Genomic DNA, 15,424 nt, shown 5'->3' on the forward strand with positions numbered 1-15,424 from the left:
GAAGGCCATCACTTCCAGTGTTAGAAAGATTAGCAGAGCCTCCTGAGCCAGCCACACCCCAGCCCAGCTCTGCTTAAGTTCCCTGCTTCTGTGATTCCACATATCCTAGACTTCAGATGTCCCTCCCCTTCCCTCCCTCCTTCTGTTTTTAGTCTTTTTCCTCTTCTCCCTTCTTCTCCTCCTTCCAATTCTTTTCCTCTCTTTAGAATCAGAGGTGGATGAGCCTCAGACATGAAGGGGAAGTGGGGAGCTGACGGCGGACCTGCTTCCCAAAGAGAGAAACCAGCTGCTTAAACCATTTGGTCTGCTAAATCCAGACACTCTACTCCGTGGGGAAACTCCTGGACTAGAACAGAGTCCAGCCTTGACGCCTAATTGATGGCGCTGCTTGGGAAGGTGATCAGAAGCAGTCTCGAACTGCCCTTGCTCACCTCAATTGACACCTGACCGTTAGTGCCATCCAGACCCTACTAAGCCTATATGTGCCTTGCCTGGCAAGCCGGGGCAGCCAGTTTACACACACTAATTGATGTGGGGACAGCAGGTCCTTTGGCTCCCAGCCACCCCCATCATGGTTCTGGCATGAGGTTTTTCCGTATGGCCAACTGACTACTGGAGAATTGTGATGGGGTCACAATGGGGAAGGGTTGCAGCAGAGGGTACACAGACTTTTGTGGGTTCATTTTTCTGAAGAGATGATACTGTTTTCCAAAGACCTTACTTAGTGTGTGCTCCAGGGTCCCCAGGTTATTATTATTATGTTCAACACTCCTGGAGTTGAAGGAACAGAGGTCAGAGACCTGTTCTCACACATTTGAAAAGTGGACGTGTAAAGAAGGCTCACACTGAATTCTACAAGACTTCCCAGGAGAAGAAGAAACTGGAACCCATAGGTAAAGTTTCAAGGGAGGCCAGTTTCAGCTCAGTGTAAGGACAAGCATTCGAGTGATGTAAAAAACAGATTGTTGCCCCAAACACTAAGGTCCTTGTTGCTGAAGTATTTAATCAGCAGCTGTCCCCGGTGCTGGGGTGTGAGACAGAATGAAGGCCAGCTGCACCTGGCCCCCGGCTCTGCCGTGGACTGACTGAAGGAGAGCTGTTTGCTGAGGCCCTCCCAGATGAAGTAGAGACAGGCCACCTCCAGCCAAACCTCTCCCACAGTCTGTCCTGTAGGAGAAGATGGGGGAACTGTTTGGATAGATTACTGCTTGGTCTTTCCTAAGCCCTTTAAAGGGTATTTTCCACCAGACTTGTAAAACCTTGGAGCCCAAACCTCCACAAGCTCAACAGAAACCTAGAATGTACCTGTTGCTATGAGTCGGGCTCCTCCTTATTTGCCCTGGTACCTGGAGACCACAGAATGTGTCTTTGTTTACGTGAAATGTTGATGGATCTTTCTCCTAAGATTATTTTTGCAGCATAAGAAAAGTATTATATTCATACAGTTTGTTGCAAGCTACATGTTTTTGAGAGAAGTTTTTACCATGTGCAAAAGCCCCACCTTTACCCTGATGTCAGGATTTCCAGACGCTGTGCCTTGACCAAACCCTTACTGCCCCGGTGCCCCTGTGGTTTAAAGTCAGGGTCACCAAAGCACCAGGGAACCTGCCCTCACATTTGAGCGCATATTTTCTATTTTGTCCACATCCTTCACGAACATTGGTTGTTGTTGTTGTTGTTGTTGTTGTTGTTGATCTTCACACCTTTGTTTCTTTCGGAACACTACAAAGAAAGTAGACACCAGATACAGAGCCCTTTGGGGCTCCACCTTTCTGCATCAAATAAGCAAACAGACACAGCACTTCAAAGGGAAGGTGACTACCACAGTCTTTCATTTCTTAAAAACTGGCACAGGAGAGCGGCTGGACAAGAACATGACTCTGGAACAGTCTCCTGGGGGTTATCTCAGACCTATCACTCACTCGCTTGTTTCCTAGAGGCAAACACTGCCTCTTATCCTGGCTTTCCTTATTTGTGAAGTGGGCCCCACCCTCACTGGCCACCTGGAGGTTCTGTTCCCAGCAGGCAGGACTGGTCCTGGAGGATCACAACTGTCCTTGCAGATCACTGCACTTAGAGAACAGCCAAGCAGCCCTGGTAGCTTGGCCCTACAGGGTCGCCCAAGTTGGTGGTTAACTAAGGTTGTTTCCTTCTGACTCTAATGGGCCTAAGTGGAGGCTTCAAGCACAGAGCCCCAGAACCTAAAGAGGAGGGCTTTGTGGTGTATGTATAGTGTGGAGTTCCACTGCTGCCCAGGGTCCCTGAGCTCACTGGAAGCATCCCTAGGGTGAGGAAGTCAGGGACCTTCCCTGGCCAGCTTTGATGCTCAGTCTGAGGGCTGAAAGTGTGCTCAAGACCACAGCTCCTAAGAGGCACATTCGGAGTTAGAAAGTGAAATATCCCAACGCAGCCTCCTCCCAGCCACTCCTGCCACCTCTCAAGGTGGCAATCTTGCCTCTCAGTCTCCCTCCCATTGATCATCTAGATCAATGGCATCCCTTGGTGAGACCAGACACTTGACTGTCACTCTAGTATCTGTGGGGCAGATATGCTCAGAGATGCTCAGAGATGTTAAAAGGGTTGAGTCAGCGTTACAGAGCAAAAAGGGGCTCCATTCAACCATTTTCATCTGCCCTCGGGAATATTGACATTCTCCCATCCAAGTATTAGTCGGGCCGGACAAACACTCTCAACATGTAAAAGTTTAATCCAGGCCACCGCTGCTTTGGTTTGTAGGACTCTGCTCTGCTCTCCCAGAAGCAGCTAACACTGGAAGCAAGAGAGAAACCAGTCTCCATGCAGAGCAAGCTCGACCTACAGGCTTCAAGGGGCAAGGAAGGGCTTCCCAGTGGCCATGATGACCCATGACTGACCAGGGACAGGCCCTTTTCTGGATAACCTAAAGATCATTGCTCTGATGGAGAGAAGGGATAGAAATGCTGTCTGGCTCAAGGTAGAAAAAAAAAAAAAGTAAAAGCCACAAAGTGCCTTCATCTTTTTAAATAATTCAAGACTCCAGGCTGCTCAGCTTTGAAAATACAGTAGCTGACCAACCACTTTTATAATATGCATATATGATATATATCATATATAGTATGTATATGTAGTATGTGGTATATATAATATATAGTATAAATCATATATGTTATATGATATATATATATATATATATATATATATATATATATATGAACAAAATAGCCTTGATAAGGCAAAAATGACTCACTTAACAGAGCCCCAAAGGGAGGTGAGTTGTGGTTTGTATGTCTCTGTGGTTGTGTGGTAGCATAAGGTAATGTCCTAAACGCCAATTTAGGATGGGGAAAACAGGTACTGAGCAAATCACTTGGTCTCTCTGAGCCTCAGGGTCTTCCTCTTTATAGAGGGCAACTCCTTGTGAGCATTCAGCACATTGCTCTCAGGGAGAAAACAAGTGCCACCATCAACTGTCCGAACACCGGGTGCATGTGGCTTTATTTTCTGCTCGCTTCACTGACTCTTGGTGGAGACCCTACTATCTTCCACCTTGTGGTGGTCTATGGATGCTGTGAGAATGAATGAACAGAGGGATCAGTGAGCATGGTAGTGAGACTGTGGTAGTCACCTTCCCTTTGAAGTGCTGTGTCTGTTTGCTTATTTGATGCAGAAAGGTGGAGCCCCAAAGGGCTCTGTATCTGGTGTCTACTTTCTTTGTAGTGTTCCGAATCACTGTGCAGACTTTCACACAGATACACACATGGTTTATGATGTAAGGAGACAGTCACCAAACCAGAGCGTGGATTAGTCTCCAAAAGACCAGAGTGCTGTGGGCATGTACTTCCCTCATCCCCCCTGCTTTGGCTCAAGCTTGGCCCATGTGAGGCTTTGTTTCCTTATGGTCAGCTCAGTAAGTCCTCTTAGGCTCCAGTGTGAGATCTCAAAACCCTGTGGCACTGTCTCTCCATTCTGCTTCATAGATAGGGGGACTGAGGCCTGGAAGAAGCAGGAGCTTGGCCTAGCAATGGCTCAGGATGCCTAACCACATGGACAGAGCTTTCCTCCCCAGCCCAGCTTCTCAGAGGCATGAGGCAATGAGCAGCCAACCAGAAGCTCTGCATGGCACAGAACACCAGGACTCCACAGATGGTCTGGAAGAATGCAGAACACACAAAGTCAGTAAATGTTTACTGAGCACCTACCAATGCCAGGCACTGGGTTTTGAAGATAAAACATGGGAGTTCAGCAGTTTCCTGCCTAGGCTAGGCCATCTCAGACCAGGCACATGCCGTGCAGCTGTGTCTACCCTGGTCTTAGCATAGGGGCCTGAACAGGCAGACCTTCAGCCTGATAACCCCTGTGAATGCCCCCCTCCTCCCAACCCCTCTTTCCAGTGCAATCTCTGGAATACACCCTTGAGCCAGCCTCCTTTCTCCTTCCTGGGACTGACCTTGCTCCTCCTCATCTTCTCTGGGGCAGCAGCAACCAGAGCCACCCCCCCCCATTCCCCAGACTGGGTATAGAGCACAGTAGAAAGGATATGGTCGGACCCTGAGACACTATAGGCAAAGCCGGCCTCTACACTTCCCTTCTGCCTGGCAACCAACCAAACATCTGACCAGAAGAGACTCCTGTCACCCTGAGATCCTGGGGCCTTCTAGAGACCATGACCTAGAACAGAGTGGCCATGGCCCCCCTTGTGCGTCAATGTGCTCCAAGCAAACAGATTCAACTAGCAGAGGCCAAGGAATGAATAGCACCAAGCAAGCCATTCTGTTCAGACAGCGGTGTGTGTGTGTGGGGGGGGGGGGAATGGGTTGGGGAAACCAGGAGAAGTAGACACAAGCACGAGGTGGAGCACAGGAAATGTCCGCAGACAGCTGTTCTTGGCTAGTTGCTGTAAGTCTTCACACGATCAAGACTGGATTTATGACAAATCTTGGAGGGGCCTCAGTGACCATCTAGATACCTCTTCAGGTCACAGCCCAGAAAGAGGAAGAAATCAGGCCTGAACTCCTTGGTGTCCTGGCCAGGGCCAGACTGGATGTCCCGCCACCACCCACCCATTCTCTAGTGCACACATTTGGGGTTGGCTATTCTGGTGTCACCTCCCTCTGCTGTCTGTGCCACTCGCCCTATTCCCTATTGGCAACAGAAGGGCAGCACTCATGATGGACAGTCTGACCTGAAAACCCAGTTGGTCCTGATCCATCCTTTAAATGAGAATCCAGAGCTGGGTCCATGGAGTGAGGTCTTAGCATGTGATTCCAGCCAAGATGCCATGGGACCAGGCTGTGGGACCTAGGGCGTGACTAGCCCCTGTCTTCCAGCGAGGGATGGAGTCCAGGCATTTTACTACTAGATCCCTAGTGCCATGCTCCTGCACACAGAGCACCTAGGGGATATCCATGCCAGCTTTCTGACAGGAAGGGTTCTGCTCTGGCTTCTCTGCTCTTTGTCCCAGCCCAGTACTGTCACAATTACCTGTCCTTGCTCCCAAGGTGAACATAAGGAGAAAAGTGGATGTGCCTGGGTTGCCATGGCAGTAGTGCCATGCATCAGCAATGTGACCAGGGACCTTCCTCTGCCTCCTTCTTCTCTGTTATTAGCATCATTACCTCCTCTGCTCCTTACAGTCCTGAGCTCTTGGAGCCGCTGAACTCCAGCAAGTCCTCCCCTCACCAGCTGGAGCCTGAAACATTCCTAGAGGTTCCCCCCCACCCTCTGAGTCATTGACCTCAAAGTTTCTAACACAGTAACCAGAGACCAAGCATGGCAGGAGAGTGCTGTGTACCCCCACCCCCCTGCCTTTTCAGAACCAGAATCTACTCTACAAGAAGAGCACCTCCCCCTCTGGCTGTCTTGAGACTTTATCTGGGGAACTTGTGGCTCTTGAAACAAGCAAACCAGAATTAAACCAACTTTATCTGGAGAGGGAAGGGTTGTTGTTGGTGACGATGATGATGATGATGATGATGATGATGATGATGATGATGATGATTACATCTCAAGGGCTTCAGCAGGGAAGCCACTTAGGTTTTTATACTGAGGAAGTTGTGCACCTAGTGTTGAACACCAGCCTGTCCCTGAGTTCATCTGAGAACAGGAATAAGCGTCTGCACTGTGATCCTCCAGATGTGTCCTGTGTTTAGAAGGGAAACAGGAGGTCTTCCCTTCTCTCTCTCTCCCTGCTGCCTGGTACCCAGTGCATCTCAGGCGGCCCCTGGCCAGGCACCTTTGTGTAGGACACAGCCTGTGAAACTGGGCATGACAATCCTGGTTCCTACTGTGACCTGTTTTGTGTGCTCTTCTTACACAACAGTCTCAGTTCTCTTTTCTTTGGACTTCCTACCCCTGCTAGCTGACATAGGATCGATCTGTATGAGGCCCTTGTAGAAAGCCAGGGGTTCAATGGAGACGGGCGAGCATTTTCTACCCACCCAACATCCGAGGCAGATGCATGCTGATCTTTACAAAGCAAATCACCACATTCTCAGTAAAAAAGTGTCTCCTTCCGTCCTGCTTAGGCTGCCTATACCTGAGACCTCCCTCCCTTCTCTCCCTCTATCCTACACATTATGTATTAGTCAGCTTTAGTTACACAGCAAGTATCCACAGAGCCTTCAATAGTGTGGGAATAGAATAGCTTCACTGCTCCTGGGTTGCAGGTCACACAGGCGGTTTGACAGACTTCAGCTTTGCACATCAAATGAGTATATCTGTTGGCTGATCAACTTAAGTCAGCTCTGGCTGTGGCAGCTGGAGATAATACCCTGCTCCATAGCTCTGTCATTCTCAAGCATACCAGGACAGTGGGCAGTAGAAGTGCCCTAGCCCTTTGATGTCTGGGTTCCATCAGGCATGCTGCCCCTTTGGCCTCATTATCAGCTTAAAGCCCCACTTTTGTGGGTAGAGCTACAAAGTTGCCCAAGCAGTAGGACACCAGAGAGCAAAGACTTGGGGTCAAGAGGGCATCAGCCCCGTATGACCACAGAGTCTCCTTGTATCTTCATCTGCTCCCCTCTGCTTGGCTAGCACCAGCTCAAAGTATGTTGAAATCTTCCCAAAGAAAAAATTACTATGCAACCCTTTGAACGTATATCACCTTACAGTCTGCAGGAACAGATCCTAAGAGAAAGTAAAGAAAATCTAGAAAGTATACACACTTAAAAAGAATGTATGGTACAGAGCAATGCTGTTACTAAAGGTGACATGGGAGTAAGGTGATGTCAAAGCCAGGGCAAGCCTCTGCTACTTCAGGTAGACAGGTGTTTATTATATAGCCACTGCAGACAGTGGTTATAAAGATTTTATTGAAATGCTGCAATAGCTATAGAGCCCTTTGAGACAAAATTAATTGAAGAAATAAAAGCTGTACCATACAAACAAGTCTACTGTGACTATGTATTGTAATCCTGCAGCTTTGATTTTTTAAAAAAATAACGTAGGGGAGAAAAGTGTTAATTTCAGTTTACAGATCACACACAGCCTGTCACTGAGGGAAGTCAGGACAAGAGCTCAAGAAGGAACCTGAAGCAGAAACCATAGAGGAACAGTGCTTGCTGGCTCACTTGCAGGCTCGTAGTTAGCTAGCTTTCTTATACAGACAAGGAGCATCTGCCTATGGATGGCGCCACCCACAGTGGGCAGTGCCCTCCCACCTCAATCAACAGCTAAGGCAATCCTCCATAGACATTCCCATAGGCTAGTCTGATTGGGTAATCCCCCCATGTAGACTCCTTTCTCAGATGACTACAGGCTGTATCAAGTTGATAATTAATGTCGATTAGGACACTATGTTAATCCGAAGACACCCGTGTATAAAATGTAGATGCTGGATGGAATCTGGAAACCATGTTGCTGTTATTTTCCTGATGGACTTGTCCTTACCTAACATGCAGCCACTGGGAGAAGCAGTGACAGGCCCATGGGACCTTTCAGTTCTCCTGCAAATACTTTCAATTTATAATTGTTAAAAAATAATAATAATAAGTGATTTGAAAGCCCCAAAACTTACTGAGGGACATTTTTAATGGCTAATGTCTTAGGCTTTGTATTTTCCTGTTGCTGTGATAAAATACTCAGGCGAAAAGATTTACTCTGGCTCAGGGTATAGGAGTATAGTCCCTTGTGATGAGGAAATTAAAGCAGTGGGAATTTGAAGCATCAGGTTACAGCACATCCATGATCAGAACTCAGAGGGTGATGAATGTGCAATGCTCACTTCCTCTACATATACCATCCAGGCTATCCAGTGGCATGCCCAGAGGCCCATTCTCTGAGGTAATTCTAGATTGTATGAAGTGAGCCATTAATAGTAACCACCACAGGTATACTATATGACAGGAGCATAGGATTCTTTCTGTTTTAAACATCTTTTTCACTTTTAAAACATTAAAATGTAAAGGGAGTGGCCACTGGCTTTGTTAGTTTGTTTCCACATTTGTTCAGTTTTCACTTTTTGTTTGCACAGTGCTAGGGATGGAACTCAGGGTCTGTGCACACTGGGCAGATGTTCTGAGCCACGCTCCCAGTTAGCTACAGTATCTCAAGAGAGAAATGCTAGATTCCACTCTCATGGCCTCCCCTGTGGCTAATTTAAGTACCATATGCCTGGCAGAAGGTCCTCTCCTTGAGAGCAGGGGCCATGTCACAATCAATTCCAAATATTTTCTCGGCTCCCTTTCCAGTGCTTAGGCCAAAGCATCATTTTAAAAGTACACATTCAACATGGTCATATTAAACCAGAACCTCTACTGCTTGCTAGGCTTGTGAAACCAAAAATGTCAAGATGTGTGGAAGAGTGCACATCCTACAAACACACTTTTTTGTTTGTTTGTTTGTTTGTTTGTTTTTTGGAGACAGGGTTTCTCTGTATAGCCCTGGCTGTCCTGGAACTCACTTTGTAGACCAGGCTGGCCTCAAACTCAGAAATCCGCCTGCCCCTGCCTCCCAAGTGCTGGGACTAAAGGCATGTGCCACCACGCCCAGATCAAACACACATTTTTATTCCTCATCTTCATATGACATCTTGTGTAGGCTTTAGTGCCCAGGGGAAGACAGATGGACTACTAAGGAGGCTATTAGTAGGCTCTTCCTTGTGTAGAAAACATTCACAAATTTCACGAATCTAAGGCACTGTTCTGGGCAAGGTGGGACTGGTGACAGCTTTCTACCTCTGAGGACTTCTTCCATAGCACAAGAAGACAGAGCTCCAGCTGAGCTGAAACAGGAGAGAGGGTGGTACGCTGGGTTGCTAAAGCAGCTGAAATGGGTGGGCAGGGCAAGAGAGCCGGAGGGGCAGCAAATGAGATGGGGAGGGGCCGGGAATCTTGGTAAGCGTTTTCCATAGACCTTGGACTAAGGCCTGGGTGTGTATGTACCTGGTAGGTTTCCAAAACCACCTGCAAGGTTGAGAGTGGGCACTAAAGATCTTACAGTGTTGAGTACTGGAGGCCCAGCCACGGTAAAGAGCTAAGCACCATCGGCACTCAGGGATTACCCTGGAAAGAGCACCTGGTGGCTCCCCCTTATTTATAAGTGATACATCCCCAGACCCTGAAATCAGAGACAAAACCAAATCTATATTTTTCATATACAAGCCTATAATAAGGTTTATTTTAAAAATTAAATACAATAAGAGAGACTGGCACTAATACCTAATAATAAAACAAAACAATTATAACAATGTACTGGGAAAAGCTATTCAAAACTGGTAATTTTTTTTCATTTGCTCCTTCTAAACCATGGTCCAGAACAATACTGAAAGAATAAGAAGTGAAGTCATTGGGGGGGGGGTGTTATTTCAGGTGTGAGAAGGGGGAATGCTTCAGGATTAAGTTCAAAAGTGACCCCATAAACGAAAGAAGAAAATACAAACTGACTAAGACCCAAATATCACACACACACACACACACACACACACACACACACACACACACATATATATATATATATAATGATAATTTAACTCCTCAGAACAAACTTCACAAAATATCCAAGCTCCCTGCAAAGTACTATCTACAAAGTCAAATAGTTAATCAAAAATGTTCGTGCATGTGATATGCCAGGGCTATCAGCCCACAGCCAGGAGGAGCAGTAGTTAGTTCTAATGGAAACTGATGAAAAAGAGGAAACACATCAGCTGTGTTATAGAAGGAAAGATTCTGTGTCCAGAGGTCTAGAGGCCACAGAAATGGTGGAAGAGACCTGGGAGCCTGTCCAGAGGACCTTCTGATGGCAGTACAGGACATGAGAGGGTCTAGAAGAAGATGCCACGGGTCTCTGGGGTTTGCGGTCATACTAGAGTCACAAAATGTCAGAGCTAGACAGAAGTAGCTTCCGTTCTGCCCCTCTGATCGCCTGTGAGAGCAGGAACTAGGATTGGGAGGGAAATAGGTGATTTCCCAAAATCCCACACCAAGATTAGAACCAAGCCTCCTAATTCTCCTCCGTCACACGGCCACCCTGTGACAGCCCTGGGCTGAAACGAGCTTTGAGATGACTAATGACACATATTCATCTCCAACTGTAGTTTCTGAGATAAAACCCAGGTGTCACTTCCTCTTTCTGCTCTCACATAGAAGGGGGAGGTTTCCAGTAAGTCATCAGATAGAAACCAGGGAGCCACACACGTCCCCCAGGGACCTGGCACTTGATACCCACTCATGTGAGCAAGTAAGCACTGGATTGCTAAGTTAAGCAAATTCACCAAATCTGTTCAACTGTTGCATAGAAACGGTGTGGCGAGGTCCGTGTAATGTCAGCCCATTAATACCCACAGAGAATGAAAGAGCATCCCACGCCTTTATGACTGCTTGAAAGAGTGGCTCACAGCAACCCAGAGCAGCCAACGGAGGATCTCGTTGGATAAACTTGTCCTCGACTTCAGCCTGTGAACAAGCCCAGGGCAACCATGCTGGTTCTGCAGCTCACATACGTCCCAGAAGGCAGCTTTCTACACTTGTCACACACCCCTGGGTAATGTGTGTCCACTCCTTCCAGAAAGTTCTTTCCAAGTTCTTGGCATGTCTGACAGGGGATTCCCACCTGCACAAGACAGCTCCCCCTCTACCTTTGTCACTAGAACTACCCAAGACCAGATTGTATGTACTAGGGGTTAAGTCCAATTGAGATTTATATCCTTTCTGAGATTTATATCCTTTCTCCAGGAACCCGCTGCTGGCTGGGAGTCATCACTGCTCCTTCACATGGGATGCTCCGAGGACAGAAGCCCAGCTGAGAGCTAGTTATTTATGCCTTCCTTATCTATGGTGGGTCACAGAGGGAAAGAGGCTAGCATTCCTAAGTCTCTCTGTGCCAAGTGACAAGCACTGGCCTCACGTGTGGCATCTCAATATAACCAATCCCTGTGACACGGGAAGAAATCTTCATGTCCACTGTGCATTTTTGTTGTGATTGTTTAGTTGGGTAAATGGTTTTTGCTTGTTTGTTGGTTTGTTTGTTTGCAGTGCTGGGAATGAGACACAGGGCTTCATACAAGTGTTCTCCCATAGACCTATGCCTTCAGCTCTTATCTCCCAAGATAATCAGAAAACTGAGACTTCAATAATTAAATCTCCGTTCGAGGCTATACAGCTTGTTGCCCATCTCCAGTGACATGGATCCTTTCGACTCTGAAGGCAGCCTCCTCACCCACCCCTGGAAAGCTTCTAGAATTTGTAACTGAGTATATTCATGTCATGAATGAGAGAGGCTGAGAAAGAAATCTGTTACTAAGTAAAAACTAACTAACACATTTTTTTTTTCAAGTCCTGTGTTCTTGGCATATGTAAATTTTTACATGCAACCCATGGCAGGTAGTCAGAGACCAGAATCAAAGGAGTGAAAGTGTGTGTGTTTTTGTGTGTGTACCCACACGTAGACATTGAATAAGCATGTGTGCTGTGGCCCTATCCATACAAACATGAATGTGCATCAACAGATCCATATAAACATATCTCAACAGGCTAGAACTGTTGACGTCACTCTTCAGAGAAAAACAAAACCCAGAGTTCCCAGTTTTGTTTTTAAGATCACCTCCCAGGACCCATAAATGCTGTAACTTGCTACATTAATGCCTGTGTTTCCAAAACATTCTGTTAACCATGCGAAATGCATGAAATAGCAACTTCTGAGTTTGGAGGGACCAATCAGAAGGCTGCATGATGGAAGACTTACTCAAATGAGCAGTAACTGAGAGTAACCAAGATCTGCAGAGTTAGCTTCTCGGAACACCCTTATCTAGACTCTGCATGTGTCGGGCTTGGGAAACCAGCCCTGCGCTGTGAAGTCTGGGCATGACCTAGCAGATCGGGAGTGAGAGGAGGTTACCTTCTGCAGTCCTGATCTAAACTGCCCATCGTCAGCAGGACCCAGAGGTACTTAACTCACTGTTAGAAAATCATTCAAGTTCTTCTCCACCAGTGTACCCAGGTCATGAGGAGAAGACACAAGGCCTAGGGTGAGATGTACACATCCAGAGGCAAGTGAGGTCTGTTGAACAGCTGGGAGAACTGCCAGCTATCAGTTGATCCAAGATAACTGTGAAGGACTAAGCAAGACTCAGCCAGGAGCAGATGAGATACACTGGCTTTGTAACTAGACTTATGACTCCCCATAACATGACTGTTTTTGCTGTCCTCTATCTCAGCAGAAAGAGGTACCTTATGTCTGTCTCCAGGCCTGCCACCTACCATGTCTCCAGAACCCAGTACCCAGCTCCCAGCTGTCCCAGAGACACTATACAAACAGCTACTGCCTGTAAAAGGCACCTACCCCATGCTTCCTGTTCTACCAAATACTAAAATTCCCAGGACTACCATGAAAGGCAACTGCCTCTTTCCCTAAGGGCACGTGAGGCTGCAGTTGCCATCAGCAGATGAAATTTTGCCCACCAGATACGACTAGGTAGTGACCTCATTGCACACGTGGGTCTGGGTGACAGGGACACACCGTGACTTGGAGACACTGTAAGTTGGTGGCATTTGCCAACAGCTGACCACAGACACCACAACTGGCCTTCCTGAGAACCAGAGATAGCCTAAAGAACTCTAGTTCAGTAAAGTCCCCTAGCCTCCAGCAGCCCCTTTAGGGTACTAGCGTTGCCCCCAACATAGAGCCTATGTACTCCCCTGGAAGTGACTTTGTGCTCAGGTTTCGGTGTTGAGTCGAGCAAACAAGGCATGAACCTGAAGTTCCCAGGGCTCTGAACAACCGTAACTTGGGAGGAGACAAACACCTGCAGGGTCAGTGGACTCCCACTTTCCTCCCTCAGTGGCCTGGGCCACCTGTGTCCTGGGACTGTGAACAGGACTCCCTTCATGCTACAGAGGGATTTAGATAAGCAGGTCTGCTTAACACTGGCAAGAGGCGCCCTCAAGGTCAGACTCCCTCTTCTTATCGGGACCCTGTGTCCCTTCCCCAGGGTCCCCTGTCATTCTAGCCTGTAGGCTGGTGCTATCCAGCCTCCCACGTCTTCCCTCCCACACCCTCAGATGCAAGCCCACCCTCTCTAGCCTCACTCTAGGAATGACCTGATTTCGGTTTGTATAGTCTAGAAGCTTCCGGCCCTTCCCAAAGGCTGCCTGGTAGAGAAGACTTAGAAAGTTTTCTCACCCACCCTCACCTCCTGCCAGGATATTCCTGCCCTGGGGAACAGGTAGCCTCCAGCAGAGTCTGCAATCCCTCCCTGGGCTGTGTATTCTAGGGCTCAAGGGCAGTGTGACCAGTCAGCAGCTCAGGGACACTGGCCAAGAGCATCTTTCTAGGACATCTCGAATTCCTGGCAGAGAGCCAGGAGAGCGGTGTGAGGAAGTGGGCTGTGCACTGTCACCACTGCCTTTAGACGCACCGTCATTGTCACCATCTGTAAACACCCATGCAGCCTGGGTCAGCATAGATCATGAGTTAGTCCTGCTGCACAGTTTTCTGTCTGGGTTGTTCGAGCAGCTCTGCTGGGGAAAGGGGCTGTCACTCATGCTGACTGATGCAACCCAACGGCCCAGTGATCTAACAGCCATTATCAGCAGAGACCCTTCCCAAAGGGAACACGTTCTGAGAAGCTCATTAAAGTAAAAAGTGAAAACCACCCTGGGGCCCCAGAGTATCTGTTACATTTACTCAGTCAGTGTCCTCGGATGTGCAACAGTGAAGCGTGTATTTGTTACATTTCTTTAGTCAGTGGCCCTCCGAAGTGCAACACGGACTCTTAAGCCCAAGAGGCAAGGACTTAAGGAAGATATTTGCATTTCCAAAGAAAAAAAGGGTAGTAGATTATTTCACATTTTAAATAAAGATTATATCATACATATTTCTCTTGAAGCAGCACTTTAAAAATACCATTGTTTCTGCTGTAATCCGAGACCTGACCAGGAGAGAATAAGCTAAAGGGGTGAATGGAATGTAGCCCATCATTGCTCCCATCTGTGTCAGTTCCGCTGGTCCACACTGCAGGAAAGCCTGTGGCCGGAAGTGCCTATGGCCACACTTCCCTTTCTCCCAAGAGGGGCCACTTGGATCACAAAACAGAATTGACAGCCAGACCTGTCGGCTAATAGGAAATCAGATGTTTAAACGGTCTAAAGGAACGGTATTCCTCTGCCCTGAGGCCAATTCAGGAGTGCACAAGTTCTCTGCAAAGAGCACTTAAGAACCTGCCACTAAGGCCTCATTCTGTGTGTTACTTTGGACTTTGCCCTTGCTGTTTTCTTGACAATCAGCTAAAAACGTCACTTCTTCCATCAAGTCTTCTCTGATCCTTCCCTGCCTTATGCTCTGAGCCCCATCACTTAGCACATTGCCAAGTCTCAGTGCTATAGTCACAAGGTCCTGCTGAACAGGAACTTCTTTCCCTGTCTCCCCAGGGCCCAGCATTCTGCTTTCCACTTGGCAGCCGTCAAGAACATTCTAGGGAGGATGAATGAAGAAACAGACTGTGGACTAGGCTCCCTCCTTTGCTTTTTGCTCAGTGCCCAGATGTGTCTGACTCTTCATGAACACACACCTTCCCCCAAAGACACATTTCCTCTCTCCCATAGAAGCAGAAACAAATGGAATTCTGGTCAAATCTGTAGACTGAGATATTCTTTTTTTTTTTTTGATGTAATATGTGTTTTATTAACATATCTAGAAAGCCATATGTAAAGTCACAGACGCATTCAAAGATATGAAAATTATTATTAAAAGTTTTTTGGTTTTATGTATAGATCATAGTGTAGTTGATGTCTTTGTTATGATTATTTTTAGGTTCTAAATTTTATGTAATATATACAGCCTCTTTTTTATTATTATTATTTTCTTTATTTACATTTCAAATGCTATCCCGAAAGTTCCCTATACCCCGCCCCCNCCCCTGCTCCCCTACCCACCCACTCCCACTACTTGGCCCAGGTCTTCCCTTGTGCTGGGTCATATAAAGTTTGCAAGACCAAGGGGCCTCTCTTCCCAG

The 15,424-nt window shown here is 47.3% G+C and overlaps 1 long non-coding RNA gene across 1 annotated transcript; it reads left to right on the top strand.

Annotated features, from left to right (window-relative positions):
• Positions 1–633: 633 nt before the first annotated feature.
• LOC110319736 lies at positions 634–11,369 on the top strand. Its single transcript, XR_002380418.1, has 3 exons — positions 634–893; positions 2,737–2,953; positions 11,148–11,369. It is a non-coding gene; the product is annotated as an uncharacterized LOC110319736 (long non-coding RNA).
• Positions 11,370–15,424: the final 4,055 nt, after the last annotated feature.

The sequence above is a fragment of the Mus pahari genome, chromosome 4 (genome assembly GCF_900095145.1).
Source record: "Mus pahari chromosome 4, PAHARI_EIJ_v1.1, whole genome shotgun sequence".
NCBI classification, from domain to species: domain Eukaryota; kingdom Metazoa; phylum Chordata; class Mammalia; order Rodentia; family Muridae; genus Mus; species Mus pahari.